Source organism: Eupeodes corollae, chromosome 2 (assembly GCF_945859685.1).
Source record: "Eupeodes corollae chromosome 2, idEupCoro1.1, whole genome shotgun sequence".
NCBI lineage: Eukaryota > Metazoa > Arthropoda > Insecta > Diptera > Syrphidae > Eupeodes > Eupeodes corollae.
Genome location: NC_079148.1, coordinates 38,719,039 through 38,734,621, shown reverse-complemented (window position 1 = coordinate 38,734,621; position 15,583 = coordinate 38,719,039). Strand labels below are relative to the sequence as shown.

General features: G+C 37.6%; 1 protein-coding gene across 1 annotated transcript in view; it reads right to left on the bottom strand.

The window, feature by feature from the left end:
• The window catches only part of LOC129944150 (beta-1,4-mannosyltransferase egh), a 78,952-nt gene extending 73,425 nt beyond the window's left edge, over nucleotides 1-5,527 (bottom strand). The window contains exon 1 of the mRNA XM_056053356.1: nucleotides 4,684-5,527. The gene's annotated coding sequence lies outside the window, so the exon portion shown is untranslated. The remainder of the gene's footprint in view (nucleotides 1-4,683) is intronic.
• Nucleotides 5,528-15,583: the final 10,056 nt, after the last annotated feature.

Here is a 15,583-nt window from a genome sequence, read left to right as displayed (position 1 = left end):
GGAAGAAGTCATTTCTAACACCAATTTTCAAGAAAGGTAACAAGGCGGATATAACAAACTACAGGCCCATTGCAAAACTTTCTTGCATTCCTAAATTGTTTGAACAAGTTGTTTGTGAAAGTGTTGAACTTTTTAGTAAAAATATCATTTACGAACAGCAACGTGGTTTTGTGAAAAAAAGATCAACCGTTACTAATCTCCTCAAATTCTCAAATGAAGTTGAATGTGTATACACTTAATTCTTTTAAAGCTTTTGACCAACTTAGCCAAGGAATTATTTTATTTAAACTTAAGGCTCTTGGTTTTCCACCATTTTTCTTAGCTTGGATTAAACCATACCTTGAAAACAGATCTTATGGGATAAAATTTAGAAATTGTCTTTCAGAACCTTTTGTTGCTCAATCTGGTGTTCCCCAGGGAAGCCATCATTTCTGTTCATCCTGTCTATTAACTACGTATCGTCATGTCTACGTTCAAGTAAGTTCTCATTTTTGCTGATGACACGCAAATTTTTAAGATCACAAAGTCCACCCATGATCGTATCCTTTTACAAGCCGACATTGATAGTTTCACATTTTGGTGTGGGAAAAATAGCCTCGCCCTTATCCCTTTAAAATGCCAGACGACTACTTTTACTTACACAGCAAAAACTCTGTCGCGTCTCCACATGAAGTTACAGCAGAAAGGAACGAAAAAATGCGCAGGAACATCAATAATCCGACACCAATTCAAGAGCTAAACGATGAGATAATTCGGCATATCAACGACATTCAGAGTCATTAAACATAGATATTAATCTTCGGATAGATGTAAAGGTTTTTTTTAATCTCTGGTTTTCAACTTTGGAATACCTTTTTGGAAGTCAGTGTTTTTAGTAGCTGTATTCTTGAAAACGTTTGCAAATTGTGCAAATTTACTACCAAAATATTTATTTGGTTCGCACGATTCATTCATTTTTTGAAGGATACTTTTGGTGAGAGTTTGTGGCGGAGATTCCAGGATCGTTCGATTTTACACATATGGACTCGATTTTGTGGGGTTATACGAACTATAAGCTTGAGACGATTGACACCTTGGAAGTAGGTATGATCTTCAAGTTAGCATTGCCACTTTAAAAAAAAAAATAGTAGGTAATTCGTTTAACTGTCGTGGTTTTGTCGTGAAGTCAAGTTAGCATTAATAGGGGTTAATTTAAAAAAAGCATACAACAATTTAGTTTTACAGTTCATCATTCTACGACAAATTCACGACAATTTTTACCGCATTTGAGTGGTAAGGGTTAATGTTCAAAAAACAAGCTCGATAATTTTTTCTTTCATGACAAATTTAAAAGTGGTAATGCTAGCTTGACGGACATCTTGGAAGTGGATATTTTATAAAAACGTTAAACCATAATCTTTATAATAAAGCCATATTCTTGGCCATAGCATTTAATTATATGGGTTTTTATTTTTCTTTCAAGCCACATACTTACTTAAGGTGGCGCTACAGTCCTGTGAGAACTAGGGCCTCACCCAACAAAGTTCTCCAACTAGCTCGGTCCCTAGCTAGATGTCTTTAGTTTCGCGCTTCAAGTTGGGTGAGGTCACCTTTCACTTGTGCGCGCCACCTGATCCTCGGTCTTCCTCTACTGCGCTGTCCTCTGGGTGTGGATTCGAAGACTTTCCGCGCCGGAGCATTAGTTTCCGTTCTACGTGACCCAGCCATCTTAGTCGTTGGACTTTTACTCTTAAGTTCGTCGTTCCATCTTCTCCTCCATTCCCCTTCAATGCATACGGGACCGTAGATCACACGAAAAACTTTTCTCTCGAATCGACCTAAGGTGCTTTCATTCGCATTTGTCATAGTCTAAGCTTCTGCACCATATAGCAACACTTTGGTCCCTCTAGAGAGAACTTTACCACTCAATTGCTTTCTTAATCCAAAGAAACAGCGGTTAGCAAGAGTTATTCTGCGTTTGATCTCAGCGCTGGTGTTGTTTTCTGAGTTTACGGCGGAGCCTAGGTAGACGAAGTCCTTGACTACCAAAAATGACATGACAGCGCATCCCCTTGTCTAAAACCTTTTTTGACATCGAAAGGTTCTGTTAATTTGTTTCCAACCTTAATGGAGCAGCGTGAATTCTCCATGGTCATCATGCACAAACGGACGAGTTTGGCAGGGATGCCAAAACTAGACATGGCTCTATACAGCTCGTCCCTGTAGATGTTGTCATATGGGGCCTTGAAATCGATGAAAAGATGGTGGGTGTCGATTTGGTTTCTTGGGTTTTTCCAGGATCTGCCGCAATGTGAATATTTGATCAACTGTGGACTTTCCTGGTCTAAAACCATAAGGATAAGGACCTATCAGGTTGTTGACGATGGGCTTTAGACGTTCACATATTACGGCAGAGAAGTGGACTGATTCCTTTATAGTTGGTGCAGTTTAGAGGGTCTCCTTTTTTCAGGATCGGGCAAAAAATACTGAGGTTCCATTCATCGGGCATGCTTTCTTCTGACCATCTTACAGATAAGTTGTTGCATGCTCCTAACCAACTTACTTTCAGCTGCTAATGGCATTCAAGCCATCCGCTCCAGTTGCTTTATTACACTTCAGCTTAGATATAGCAATCTTTACTTTGTCTAAATCAGGAGAACGGGATTGTTGGCTTTCGTCGTCTATGTTGAATGGATCATCCTGCCTGACAGCGGAATTCAGTTCTTCGTCGCCGTTATACAGTCTGCAGAAGTGGTCCTTCCATATCCTCAGCATTGACTGCAGTTCCACTATGATGTTTCCACTTTCGTCTTTGCAGCCTTCGGTTCTAGGTTTATGTACCTGTGAATTTCGTTTTTCGTTTTACCTGTTCATAAAACTTTCGAACTCATTCCTGCTTTTAAACCTCTCAACATCTTCGACCGCACACTTCTCATGCTCTCTCTTTTTCCTTCTGGGAAGTCGGCGTTCCTCTCGCCTCTTCTGCTCATAGAGCTCATTAACAGCTCTTATAATTTTATGCAGTGCCACTTTGCGTGCCTGTTGTTTGGCTGCATTTGCCTGCCGACATTCCTCATCAAACCAGGGGTTCCTTGTTGGTGGCTGTTTGAAACGAAGCACATCAGAGGTGGCTTCTCTGATTGCATCTTGGCAATGTTGCCACTGGTTTTCGATACATTGTGTTGGCGGGGGAGAACTTCGAGCCACATACCATTCTTTATGTTATATGTTCAAGGAATCTCTTTCTCAGCTTCTCTCTACTCCCCCAAAGTATTGGTCTAAAACACTCTTTTAACATGCAAATTAATAGACAACTAGTTCTATTTTTGAAGGGTGTTTTGGTAATTGTGGAGGCAGTCTGGGGGAATCTTCAATTATAAAAAAAATCCAATTGGTCAAAGGTGGTGATTTATTTGTCTAACAAGATATTGCTTACTGCTCTAACCAAATTCTCTTTTACCAATACAAAAAATAATGCTCTCTATTTCCGTATAATGATTCATTTCCCCAAAATCAATTGACCACAATTTAGCAGGAACTTTACAAATACCTATCCAGTAGTAAATCGTACCAAAAAAACAACTCGAAACAAGCCTTGAAATTGAAAATGTCCTTTGACCTACTAAAAGCACTTGTACCTGTGTATCAAGACCAACCAACTCTACAATAAAAATAAATGTATGTACCTACTGTACTAAGATACTTACTCGTAAACATGTTTGTCACTATGGCATTATTATGGTAATGGTAGCCAACAATTTTATTGACCTACGAACCTCTACCTTTGCTACTGTATTATAATTAATTTATCCATTTCTTTTCTCCTGTTAAGCAAACACAAAATTTAACAAAACATTCTTCTGTCTAGTCGTCATCGTTTCGTTGGTCGTTTGTCGTCGGTCGTCGGTCATCGTGACTGGAACCACAAATTAAAAAAAAAAACATGAAAATAATATTTCATTAGTCATCATAGTCAACTACATTCCCTCCTTCAAATATACATATTTCCTGATCCTTTGGTGTAGACACACTGCGCATAAATTAGGTCAAGCCACGCCACAGGATTTCACTTCACTTCCTTTTTTGTTTTTTGAAAAGTGGAGCGTGACTTGACTATGAGTTTTGGTAGGTACATAACTTCCTTTCTCTCTGGCTGGGCGGTCATAAACCATCCTTGTTTTTTTTTATTTTATTATTTTTATTTATACTAAAAATGCAACTATACAGAAAAGTAGGTAAAACGTATTTTTATGTATAGCCACCGCCTCGTCTTAGGACGCCAAATAAGGAAGCACGTCTAACAGCTTTTTTGCATTTTTTTTTAAATTCTGTTTCTGTGCCCCATCTTCTCTGAATTCAAGAATGAAAAGAAAACTAACAGTACCACATAACTAAACCCAAAACAAAGACAATATATTGGCCAAAAAGTCAGTAAACATAGCGAACATCTCCAAATTGAGGATAGGAAGTTGAATTAGAATACAAAAATATGAAGCCCCGCCAATTAAAGAAAGAAAAGAACCCAAGATTCTTTTATTTTGCAAAATCCAGAACCAGATATCAACATTTTCAAAGCTAAATAAAGAAACTGTGGAAACAAAATAAATGTTCTCCAATTGGAATCCCAGTTTTGGAGAACTTATCGAACAAGTTTTTTAGTTTATTTTAAAACTGAAATTAAAAAAAAAAAACAAAAACCTTTACCTTTTTTGACAGAGACGCTCGTGATGTTTTATTCTTTCTTTTTGTTGTATTTCTGTGCAATTTCTGATTTTCACCTCTTCACTTGTAGTTGTTGTTGTTGGATGCGGCGATATTTATTTTTCAGAAAAATGGTGTGATTTATTTTGTTTTTCTCTTTTTCTCGACTTCACCTTTGGCGGCGCGGCGGTGCCAGAGCCAGTGGAGAATTTGTTTAAAACATAAAATTAAAGAATTTAAACAAATCTTTCGCTCTAATCATAACAATAATTAAAGTAGTTGAAAGTTGAGTTAAGTTGTTACTAGGAGACGCGCGCCCGTGGCCGTTGTTGATTTTGATTTGGTTTTAGATTTATTTTTCTTGCTTTTAGTTTTATCTAATTTCTTTTTTATTTCACCTTTCACCACCCAGGGTAACTTAACTGTGAAATTGAAGAACGATGAAGGCAAGGCGACGAATGGCGAGGCAAAGGCAATGGTGAAGACGACGAACGAAATCGATTTTTGCACTTCGTGTAATTTATGCACTTTGGATTTGGATTTGAATTAAAATTGAGATTTTCCTTCCACACTTGACATGACACACACACAGAAGAGAAGACGGAACTCTTCTTTTTCTTTTAGATTTTCGCTTTGATCGAACACAAAATTGAATACAAAAATTATTTTATTTGATGTAAAAATTATGTGTTGATTGAAATTTGTTTTATTTCTTTTGTATTAAACTGGGTGAATGCTTTTATTAAATTTATTTTATTTTATTTTTTCAATTTCGTTCGGAGGACGCGAAATAAAAGATAAAACAAGAATTTCGTTCGTGAGAGGTTCACCCGATGCGGCGCTCTGTCACTCTGTCAGAAAATAAATTGACATTTGAAAAAAATGGAGAAGAAGCATTTTTGAATGGTGAACTTTTGGGTGTGGTGAATAGGAAATGCAAATAACAGGGATGGTATTATATAGTTGATGTTTTAAGAACTCGCACATAGGTGGCAGGCTAAAGTTAACTAGAATTTTAATCGATTTAGTGAAATGTTAATAGCAAAACCGCAATAACGTGTTTGGTTATGCCGACTTTTACATATTGAAAAGGAACAATGGACAATGTACATATTTTGTCGCAAAAAAAAAGATCCGCATCTGTCCGGTTTTGAAATGGAATAAAACAAGCTGTGTGTGAGGTATTAACAATTTTTTTTTATTTGAAAGGTGCATGCATGCCATTAAGTGAGGAATATGACATCATTCAAATGCCCACCACGGCTTCTTAGGGTGGCACGGATTCGAGTGGTCCAATTTTCAATGGTTAGGTTAGGTTAACGTGGCTGCGGATTAAAAATCCACACACTTAGGCCAAGAGAAAGGCCCTTTTTGATACCACATGAATCTAGAGAATTACTTGTTACTAGTCGAACCATTTTGAGCTTTTTTACTCGATTAAAAAGCCTTCCACAACCTTTCCAGAGTATATCTAGTTCAGCAGCCCACCAATATGGTTTCTTCTTACCCCGCACTGTAGTGAGGGGGCAGGCAGTTTCCATGGCTTTATTGAGGGCTGCTGTAAGCTTATCGACCTTTTGGTCGAGTTCAAGAGCGCAAAAGGGCGAATCCGAAAGTTCTGGTTTAATCAGATTTTTCAGAGTCGCCCCATATTTTGGCCAATCTGTTTTCCTATAATTCCGGAATTGTTTCGGTTTTGGGGTCCCTTCAATAAGTGTGAATTGCATGTATCTATGATCGGAGAATGAGTTCTCCTTTTGAGAGATTTAACGAGACAAGAGTCAAATCTAAAACTTCTTGTCGATTTTTTGTGACGAAGGTTGGTTCACTACCTACATTACTTACTACCAGATTACTTGTTAGAATATAATCATAAGGAGACTAACCTTTGTTATTTACATCGGTACTACCCAATGTTGGCTTGTTGATTCAGCGACCGTCTTCTCAAGAATGGTACCAGCCAGTGGACCCTGGTGGTCGTGGCCCAAATATGCTGATACCAGCCAGTAGGTATGGTTGTCTATGACGTCTTTATCACTGAAATTAGGGAGTAAAAACATTTAGATTACGTTTTACTAGTATGCAGGACCTTGGGTTACCCTTTCCTGTTACATATAGCACGTAATAGCCAGGAGTTTCTAATCCTCGAACCAGGGATTTCACAATCCAATGTTCTTGGATGAGAACGACATCTTCTCCAATTTTTGTCAGGCGAAGAAGAAGGGACACCGAAGCCGTTTTAGAGTGTTGGAGGTTAATCTGTAGTATTTGCAGCATTTTGGCTACAAGTAGGCAGATCAACTTCCACCACTGTTAAATCCAGCTCATCCAGATCAGACGAAGAGGAACCTAATAGTTCATCTTCTTCCTCACTGGGAAGAGCTTTGTCGTTTGAGTCATCGGTCTCCATTAGGGATAAACTTTTGACGTTTTCAGGAGAAGACTGTGCTGCGACAGAAGAGGGCCCCGCCACATTCTCATCCACATCCAAGGATGGGAGGGTGATGATAGCACTGGGACTGCTACTTCTTGCTGCACAGCTTCGGAAGAAGACTGTACTGCGACAGAAGAGGGCCCAGGTAGATCATCAACAACATCCAAGGATGGGAAGGTGATAGCAGCAATGGGACTCCCTACGACTTGCGACACAGCCTTCGAAGGAGGTTGTGGAGGGTCGCATGAAGCGTCTGCCTCATTTTTTTTATATACGCGGAGCGTGAATGACTCGAAGCAGTATCTTATCACGCCCTTATCTTGCGCCAGAGAAGCCACAGAGTCCTTATTGGTTATGATAATCGCACTTCGATAAAGACCCTTTGACTCCTCCAGTTTCGCGATCTTCCAGTCGTGACAAGGGAGGTTCGGGTTGCTGATCCTGATCATTGCACTAATGTCATCTGGACAAGAGGGTTCTATCGGGATCCATGCGCGAGCTCTAGGCCTGCAAGGAATATCTTCCTTTGCAACGACCTCGAGTTTTGCACCTGGCCAGACTTCGCCCAGCATGCCGACAGCAAGCGTATAGAGATCGCGCGATCGTTACAAGCGATGATTTTGACATGACCTTGATGCCAACCCCAATCGCTTGTTACTGGTGGTGGACCCGGATGCTCTCTCATGACTTTGAGAAAGCCAGCCGAGAGCCCCAGTTTCACCATCTGCCAACGGTCAGAGTTAATCGTGCCATCAATATTGCTCCTATCAATGACCGCGACTATGATCTTGCCATGTTGGGAGTGCTGGTGTTCTGCACTTTGGGCTTTTTAGGGACGGGAGTGGGCTCCTCCAAAGACCTTTGTCGTTTTGACGTGGAGTCATAGCGACTAGTTTTATCTAGAATAAATTTAGCCCACTCCTGCCTCTTGCTAAGGATGGGATTACTTCCATCCCCCAATGCGCCGTTGTTTATAGGAGCTAGTGGAAAGATCAATATTCACGAACCTTCCACTACCGACCTGAGAAAGCGTTTTCGTCAGTGATACATCCTTTACCATCACGGAAAATGGGCTGTAACTTGGCACGAGCCCTTCTCCGGTGCTTGGCACAGGAGTAACGACAGCCAACGTTGCCGCTGAACTGCCGCCCAGTGTAACTGGAGTACCGGTACCGGTTTGACGTTTTTGTTTCGGGTTTTGTTTTTGTTTATACATTTGGATTCCCACAAGTAGGCGAAGTAAAAGGGGGGTCCATCTGTGCAGAGATTCGCTTACACAAATAAGGCTAGCTAATCCGGAGGTCGCCTGGTATTCGGATAACTCGTTAACGACTGAGCTATTTTTAGAAACTGTGCCCTTAGCCTGGCTGATCATCGGCACGGGTCGTATAACACCTTAGATCCAGCCCAATTGGGAAGTTGAAAAGAGGGATATGTATTGGAACAGCAGAGACAAACAGCAATTAAGCCATAAGCGTCCCAGGAAGGAAATAGGGTATTGACAGACAGTGATGCACTATACAGTCAGGGAATAAGGAGCCATCAGCCAGCATAGTAGCACAAAGCCAACGTAGGAGATGGTAAGGATTGAGAAGGGGAGGGGCGAGCGACCTTAAGTTTCAGGGCTCTTCTGGAGAAATAATTCCCGAGAATCATTGACCTTACTCAGCTTCTACAACTCGACAAGTTCGACGCTCAGGTAGAAGCCAATTTTCAATGACTCCGCATAGTATCTGCTGAATTTGAGCGTTGGCCTGTGTTATGTTCACCTTTAGAGTATCGGTCGATTGTGGTTTATTTGTGACTTGAAGAAACCCCACAGGAAGAAGTCTAGCGGGCATTACCTTGGTGGCCAATTCACGTCAGCCCAGCGAGAGATAACCTTACCCTCAAATCGTTCATGTAAAATGTCAATCGTGGCGTTTGCTGTGTGGTATGTAGCTCTTTCCTGCTAAAACCACATGTCGTCTAGGTCCATATGGTTCATGTTGCGCCATAAGAAACTAGTTTTCATCGGTATGTAGCTGATGGTGACCGCCTCACTAACGACGTTTTCAAAGAAGTACGGTCCAATTACGCCGCTCCGCCCCAAAATCCACATCAAACGGTAACTTTTTAAGGATGCATTATCACCTGTTGAACCACGAAGGAGTTGGTGTCGTCCCATATACAGCAATTTTGCTAATTAAAAGATCATTTTTCGGCCAAAATTGGAGTCCTCTTCCAAACTATTCAAAGTTTAGTCAGGGAACAAGTGACGTCGTCTATGGTCATGAACTTTAAGCTCCTGGATCAGTTGGATCTTGCACGGGTATAGGCCCAAGTCCCAATGCAAAATTCAACAAGTTGAAGGCGAAAGGCCGAGTTCTTGTGAACACTGCCTTGTGTTCTGCTGTACACTTTCACGGGTCGCATCGTTGTTCTCGGCCGATCTTGCGTTCCTTGAACGTACGGGTATTGGCTAAACCGATCGTCTGAAATTTAGCCACCAAACGTTGCATAGTCGACTGTGAAGGGCCCCACCATGTCTACCGTAAAATAAGCGCAATGAGCCGAACGTTCTAAAAAAACGTTTTCAAAACGTGTATTTAGTGATTTATAATTGTCAATGCCCTTTAACTGTGGCAAAATGTCAGAGGATAGTAATGTATTGAAATCGTTTAAGATTATCTAAATTATGTTTTAGCTTAGTTAATTGCTAAAAATGTCTATAACTTAGAAAGTTTTTTAAATATTTAGCAACTCAATATTTTAAACCTCTCTTTTTGTTTTGCTATATGAATTTGCTAATTATCTTTAATTTAAAAAATAGGCATTGGAAAATGTCTGAGTAGTTACAGTTCGTAAAAATTAACAAAGAAAACAAGCTTATACGGACCTATTATTTTTAACTCCTGACTGGAACATTCCATTTACTCCTCTTTAAAGTTTAACTAAACATATGTAGGTTCAATATAGAGATCCATTGATAAGCTAACTTAAAGGCATTATCTTAAACCATGTTTCTTCACAAAAAAAATGTAGTGATACAAGCACTTGTAATTCCGGTTAAAACTTAGTACACCATTTGTAATCCGGTCTTAGGTTTTCATCGAAGAACCTCAAAGTTATCTTGCCAAGGCGATTTCTAGAGAAAAATTTTGCATTACACAGCTCTTCAAAGGGACTTGCTAGGGACTTTAAATATCGTACTGATCTGGAAAAATTTCGAAATCTTTGTCTTTCAAAAACATTTTCATTTGTAGCCCAAGAATTATAAATACCACATAATTTAACTCTTCCAATAAAACTGGTAAGAAATTTTGACTAGGACAATGGCATAATTATATGCTATTTGGAAAATTTGTCAAACGTAAACGAGAAGAAAGTTTAGTTAAGTCTTCTTATATTTTTTGATTTATTAATTTATGTTTTTATTTTTATAAATTGAACAACAGAAGGGAAAACTGTGCTGCTTTACACAGATTCTGAAATAAAACAAACAAAATTGTAATGACAATATAGATGTCAGTTTTCAAAATGCGACAAAGTAGAACATAGATCTATTCGGACGTTGAGATGAAACTTACGATACTAACTATCTATAACAAGCAAAAAGCTTGGGGCGACTTTCCATTACGGCAGCACGAATATCCTTCTGATTTTTTTTTTACAGTTAGGTAGGGGTTTCAATAGTATAAGTTTTAAATATTAAGGCGAAGAAACACCTTTGAGTCATAAAAAAAAAAAAATCGGACTTACTTTTTTGTATTTCTTTTTTTCTTGAGTAAAAACAAGTTTTTTTGAATTGATACTAGCGTACTAACAGACAGATATTTAAGGGGGGCATGCTGCCCCCTCAGAGCCGATTTGAGGGAAAACAACCGGGGCGGAAGCCTCGGGGCCTCCACAAATGCGGGCTCCTACAATAGAGACTTCGCTTGATATGCCCTAACCAGCATATCTTTCAATAGAGAACAAAAAGACATCTTGAGGAATGAAGCAACGCACCTTCTACAGAAGATAAGTGGTCTCGAAACCGCTTTGTTTGCAACATTTTGGAACCATATCTTGAAGCGATTCAACGCTAAAAACAAGATGTTGCAAGACTCTAAAATGATTCTTGAATCGGTAATGTGTGCACTAGAATCATTGAAATCATTCGTGGAGTCCAAATGAAATGATTTTGATAAATTCGATGAAGCAGCCGAAAAATATCCCATACTGATAAATATGTATAATCACGCACCCGCGCCAGAACGAGGAATTTGGCGTTGAATCCACTAGATTACAGGAAAGCAACAGACGCAAATCTGTCACCCAAGGAATAATACAAAGTATCCGCCTTCATCCCAGTGATTGACCGCTATCCGTTCGAGATTTGGATTGCTGAATCACATCAAGAAAATGGATGCTGAAAATTTGCACACAGCAGATGAAAGTGTATCTGGATGAATTAAAGCCTAGCCCTAGTAATGAGTAGGTTCAATTTGTGTTTTTGATTGACTCATACAAACAAAAAGGAAAATGGAAAATAACACAGCTACATACTCAAACCTTCGAAATTGCATTGAGAATGTATATGGTTTTGATGGTAACAAATTGCACTGGAGAGCGCAATTAAAAAAAATGGGCTTCAAACCTAGAATGAGACAAAACCGTCTACCGAAGCGATTTACTCCGAGAACTGGATTTCAACGAAATGATCAACCCTACAATTTAATTTCACATAATTCTTTTTTCCGTTTATATTTATATGTATGTGTTTGTTCAATACAAAAGGAATCTACTTTCTGAACCTTTAAATCCGGCCCTGTGCCCCCTGCAATCTGTGAAATTGGGTACAAGCAAAGTACTTTTTGCATTTGAGCACTTAATTCAAAAAAATCCCCAACAAAAAAAATCAAGTATGTCAACACTGAACAAAAAACAGGGAAGAAATGTCAAAATCAATCATTTTTGCGTGTGTTGTATGTGAAAAAGAGAACTTTGAAAATTAGTTTAACACATTTAATCGCTCTAAAATTGCTATAATTATTATTTATTCAAAACCGTGTGTTAAAATTCGTCTGCGATAATGGAAAGCCGAAAACTCTGATGATATACACAGATCATAAAAACAAAACAAACGAAATTGTAATTTCAATACAGATGTCAGTTATCAAAATGATACAAAGTAGAAGATAGATCTATTCCGACGTCGAGTTCGAGCTTATAATATTTACTTTCTAAAGCAAGCACAAAGCTTAAGGTAACTTTGAATAATGTCCATTGTACATTGAACCTCAAAAGACATCGGTATTGTGTGTCATTGTTTATAGAATAAATTGGTTCGTAAGAAAAAGAGTCTGGGATGCGACCCACACTGATAACTTCCCATCCCGCTTGTCGATTTGTCTTGCTTAAAAGTTTTTCTATATGTACTCGTATCAATTTTCACCAAATTTGCGTACTATTTTTTGTAGATTTTATTTTTTATGAAAAAACGGACTGTTGGATTTTTATATAAAAATTACTGAATAGCGAAAACAATATTTTTTTTGTGAAATAAAAAGTTTGAAGCCAATATTTTTAATATTTGGAATGCTAATTGAGTCGAAAGTAAATTTTTACCGAGTTTTAGTATTGTTTTTTTTTTAGAGTTAAAACTAGTTTGAAGCCAATATTTCAAATTTTTGAAAAGATATTTGAGTCGAAAATCAATTTTTACCAATTTTTGTTAAATTTTTTTTAGTTTTTTAATTTTTTGTACAAAAACTGAAGATTCGTTTTTTTTTCAAAATTTTACTGAATACTGACAACAATATTTTTTGAAAGATAAAAGTAAATTAAAGCCAATATCTCAAAGTTTTGAAAAGATATTTGAGTCGAAAATATATATTTACCAACTTTTATTAATTTTTTTTTAGGTTTTTATTTTTTGTAAAAAAAACTGTCAATTCGTTTTTTCTCAACATTTTTCAGAATGTTGAAAACAATATTTCTTATAAGATAAAATAAGTTTGAAGATTAAATTTCAAGTTTTTAAAAAGAAATTTAAATCGATATTAAATTTTTACCAACTTTGAGTAATGTTTTTTTGGATTTTTATTTTTTATAAAAAAACTGAGAGCCCTTTTTGCATCTTTCTGCCTTATTATCTGTAACAACATTTATTTGAAATCGGTATTTCTTCTGGTTCTTGAGATATGCAGGACGAAAAAAACGTCGCGAACGTACGAACGTAAGTACACACGCACGCACAGAAATCTTTGTAAAAATCCTTTATTTCGACTCTAGTTACCTTGAAACGTCGAGAAATGTCAAAATTTTCAATTTGACAAATCGTACCCATTACAATAACTTCATATGGAAAGTTAAAAATAGTTTAAGGAAAACTTATTTCAGCAAATAAATAAGGAACACTTAATACATTTATTATTTTCTGTAATTTAATTTAAAGGGTTTTTGTCAAGACATTTCTTACAACATTTTATTTTTCTACAGTTTGGCCTATCAAATTTGAAACAATAGCTTGAAATTGCTAATATTTCGTGTATGTTAGTGCTGCCAGACAACCTAAAGAATTATGTTAACAAAGCTTTCTAATTCTGTTTGATTCTACAATTTCTAGCAAGGGGACCATTTTACCTTAGTGGGTCAATATAATTCTAATTCAACACCTTCAAGATTTAAGGAACAGATAGATCCGTTCGTCAACTTTGAATTTCTGTCAAGTTCATAAACAAAACCTCATTGACAGAACTGTAGACTAAAATGCACAGAAACTCACAAAAATTCATAAGAACGGAGAAATTGAGTTATTCATTCATATTAAAACATTGCTAAAGTTCGACAAGAGTACTTTGGAATGATTTTATGAATAAGGACTGATTTAGTCTTTGTTTGATCAAACTACATACAATAAATTTTTAGATAAATACCATTATCCATCACCACTCAAAATTAAGTAGATATTGAATAAATAACGCAAAAATTATTAAGCTAAAAAGCTTACAGCTGTTTTTGAAACTAAAACCTTCCCATAATGTACGGGTTATGTTAAGTTTTGCCAAAAACATTTTATGGTTCATCTAACACCTCACCTCATTTGCTGTTTCTGATGAATTGGACTGCAAAAAACTTTATTATTTTAAAAAACCTTTAAGCGCAATCTGAAAAATAAAAACTCCATCCTCCACTAGTGCAGCGTTCAGAACGGAAGGTTATTGAATTTTAAAAGTCCTCCAACATCAAACCTCTTCCAGATGGTTCATTACACACACAAATCTTCCGAAAATAAAAAAAAAACTATGGACTCCTAAAGGACTAAAGACTTTAACTTGTTCCATGTTTTACCTGGAAACATTCATACTTTATGTAGATACCACCTTCCTCACAATAACAACAACTTTCCAAACTTCGAAAATTTATGTAAGGTTCCTCTACATACTCGTATATGGATAAAGTGATTTATATATGATGGTTAAGTAAAGACTTTTCTTAAAGCCTCGAAACGGAACTTTCCATATTTGCATCGAAAAAGAGGATTACATGGACGTAATTTGAATTTACTAGGGACTTACATTCCGGACATAACTATCTAACGGACGTACAAAAACCATCCAAAAACTAAAAGTTCAATTCAAAATCGCTGAATTACAACTTACAAGCTCTATCCTCAACTCTAGGTCGTATATGTCTACATAGAAATTGAAGTTCCGAGTCCTAGTTCCTGTGTTGCCATTTATAACAACATTCTAACTCCACCAACAACCACACTCACATCCATATGAACCGATGGATGTACATTGCACAATAATTGAAAGTTTTTAGCCTCGAACCGGAAACACACCCGAAACATAAAAACAAAAGGATCAAGGTGCCACAGAGTTGCTGTTGGTAGAGCTACAGGAGTTGTTGGAGGAAAGTCCTTAACTGTAATCAAGAATTTTGTTGTTTCGTTAGATATTCATTGGTTTTGTGTTTAAGGCGATCGAATTCGCCAACAAATCTGAATATGTAATTGGTATTGTTCTGTTCGACAGTAGGAGGAGTAGGAGCAGGAGCAGAGAAGGGTTAAGTTTCTAGCCTTTTTTTTTTGTTCATCATCATCATCAGGCAGGAATCCCTATTCCAGTGGCAGTGAGAGAAAGGATGTTTGCTTGAAATATCGAAAAGATATCGAGTGTTGTGCCGGACATGAATGTTTCTGGTTACAATAGTGATAAACTTGCCTCTTGTATAGTGCCATGCCAGACCAGGGTATAGACTTTGGCAAAAGGATAAGCTATATCAGTTGTTTGGAGAAGGGTTCCCAGTGTCTGATATTCGGTTGTAAGGAATTTTCACTTCCACCACTGCCGGTACCGAGTAACGCCAACGCCAATACCCCATTTGATAGGTTCAATTAGAGCTCAAACACGGCTGGCACCCCCGGTATATCGGTTTGTATGTTAACAAAGAGTCCTTATTCAGCCAGAAGGTTCATAGTGTTGGCTTAATCGGTTT